We start from the raw sequence: 3,050 nt of genomic DNA, 5'->3' as shown, positions 1-3,050 counted from the left end.
TGAACAATTTGACCAGACCATTTTTAGCATGTATTTATTTTTAATATTTTACACACTACCTGACACCAAGTTTCAAGCTCTAAAACACCCTGTTTGCAGTCAAAACATTTTTCCCGATTATTATTTAAAAATACCAAAAAATCATATAAAAAAAATTGAAGGCCGATATTAATCTCTGTTTTGTGAAATTATATTACAAAAAAGATCCTTTGTTAGATAAAATTTTGTTGTGTGGAGGAACCTTAAATGAATAACGAAAGTTTTATAAATCAATGTCTTTATCAAGAAAATATTGTAATGTTTTTACGGTGATGAATACAATGCTAACATATTGCACTCATTTAAATTAGTTAATTAAAACTTTAGTTAGTAAACCAACCAAATTAATACAAGCATCCAAACGCCCAAGAGTTGCGAATAAAACAACAAACACTCAAACCACATAGACATATGCTGTTTTAAGATGCAATCAAAAGGGCGTAGCTTTCGTTTTACACCGCTTTCACACATTCTCACGTGAATTAACCTTTCATTTGCAGACAAAATTGTCATATAATATTAACCATCCTCATTGAAAAAGGAAACAATACAGATTTAGAAAGATATACCAGTATTTCGTTAAAGTTGTATTCGTTTGTAACAGCCACTCCGAATTGATGTTAATTGAATCTAAAGATTGCAATCACAACCCCATTAGATGTATAACAAGCTAAATGCTCATACATTGTTTTCTTTTAGGGACCTTGCCTATTGTTACATTTTCAATCAAACCCCACCAAACCTTCACCATCTCCTAGAATTATAAAAAATCAGTTTGTAACTTAAATAGGTGCATCTGCTATTATATGCGATATTTAGTCATTAATTAATATGTTGATAGTATGCTAACAGTATGCTATCAGTTACCTGTCATTGGCAATCTTTTCAATCTGTCAGATATATTTTGCTAACCCTTTCTCCAAACAATTATTAAAAGTTTGCAAGTTTATCTTCAAATAATGCATGTTACTTTTAAAAAATTATAAAAATCACATTAACTTTGATAAAGAACAAATTATACGTCCTAAAAAATCTTGGTCATCAGGAAGTAGATATTTATATTTTTCCCATTTTGTTTTACTTCATTTAAAACGGAAATCAGCCCTCAACTATGAAAACCAACTTCCTATTACGGAGACATAAATCAAGTGATTAACCTATTTTATTACACATACAAAAAAACTTTAAAGCCATTTTGTAATGTTTCTGTGTATATTATGTACCGTTATTGTTGATATTGTGGTACATCGCCTATATTTATAGGATTGTTTTAGTAAAAATAGAATTGTGAAACTCTCAAGACTGGAGTGGTCGTCTCAAGATGTTTACCCCTTGTAAATTGATCTGCATTTTAGGTAATGTAAATTTTCGATAATTATTATTTCATGTAATATTTCATTCGGTCCTATGAGATATTGTGTTTTGTAATAAGGTCATAAAATATCTTAAAGAATGTAATCTTCATTAGCAGCAAACAAAATATATATACATGTAATCAGTCCGAACCTAATAGCAAATTGAAATAAATGCGCAAAAATTAAACATCTAATGACTTTGGAAAGTCTTTAATACACTACCTGTTTTAGTAATATATATAATTATTCAATCAATTCTGTTAAAATGACATAATTGATACAGGCATTACTGGTTATTCTTGCCTTAAGAGTATTGATGTGGTACAAAAATAGACTGGATCCGGTAGAGTTGATATTTTTAAAACATATACTCTTGAAAAGCTTCAGCTTAGAGAAATCTCTGCACGATCATTTTGAAATTATTTGTAATGCAGTCTGAATACTTGTTGTTAATTCACTGCATGACATATATTTATGTCGTTGCCAATAATGCATTTTTGAGCGCTTTTAAAACTGACACCGAAACCTTATCCACTCGACCTCCCATATACTAGTCCATATAGTTTTAACCAATTTTTTATTGCCGTATTTTTTTTTTAATATCAAAATCGATTAAGAGCATGTCAACCTAAAATATTATTTCAGTTTTAGTCCAGAGCGAGTGCTCTCCTGTTTCAAGTAAGAATACACCAGCTGATACTCCCTGCAACCATCCAAGTTAAACGGATTTCGGTCTTGTAATGAATGGCTCTGTTAGGTATGGGATCAAGGCAAAGATGCACAAAGAATTAGATAGAATTGTACATGTATTATTTCCATTTTGCATTTATATACAAGTAGAAATTAAATTATCGATATAACGTTGTCGTGACAGCAAATATAGCTTTCAAGAATGAAATGTGTAATGACATTTCTAATTTATTAAAGAGAGTCTTTAAAGACTTTACCAAAAATCATGGCTGGGTTTCTTTCGATCAGCAACTCAGGTAAGTACGCTTACAAGTATTTTATTAATTCGATATATTATTATGAAGGACAACTGAATGTAATTTATACAATGTTAAAATTACAATGAAATCTATATAAGTTAAATACTGAGATCCAATTAAAGGTGACGAAAACATCACATTAAGCATAAACGACTGCATCAGGAGTCAAGACTGTAGAGTTTACACTTTGCTGGACAAGAAAAAAGAAAACTCAATGATTCTTTGTTTACACGTAAACGAGACAATGAATTGCTTTGTGTCCACCTGTGCGTGCCCAAACAGTCGTACACGTCGAAGTGTCAATTCCCATTTACTTACTCCAAATCCTTCATCAGGACCTCAAGAAGCCACGTGTAAATTGGAGCTCATTTTAAGTGAAAATATTTCTGACAGCCGTCATGGAAATATGACAATTATGAAAGATGAAAGATGTAGACATCCAATGGAATGTACCACTCTTAAATGCAAAACCAAGAAAAACAATCTGAAAAATAAAGGTGAGGAACATAAGTCAATAAAATTTATCCTTCAATTTTTTTTAGGTTTAGAATGATGAATAAAATTTTGAAAGAAGAAAATGAGCGGGGCTGGAGTTATTAATTACTCAAATATAAATGTCAGTTTTTGATATTGATTTGACAAATGGGTAAGGCAGTTAGGTAATATA

At 30.6% G+C, this 3,050-nt stretch overlaps 1 pseudogene; it reads left to right on the top strand.

Moving 5' to 3' along the window:
* Positions 1 to 1,007: 1,007 nt before the first annotated feature.
* LOC128162808 (uncharacterized) overlaps positions 1,008 to 3,050 on the top strand; it is a 5,054-nt pseudogene continuing 3,011 nt past the window's right edge.

Source organism: Crassostrea angulata, chromosome 9, assembly GCF_025612915.1.
Source record: "Crassostrea angulata isolate pt1a10 chromosome 9, ASM2561291v2, whole genome shotgun sequence".
NCBI classification, from domain to species: Eukaryota; Metazoa; Mollusca; class Bivalvia; order Ostreida; family Ostreidae; genus Magallana; species Magallana angulata.
This window is presented reverse-complemented; position numbering and strand designations above follow the sequence as displayed.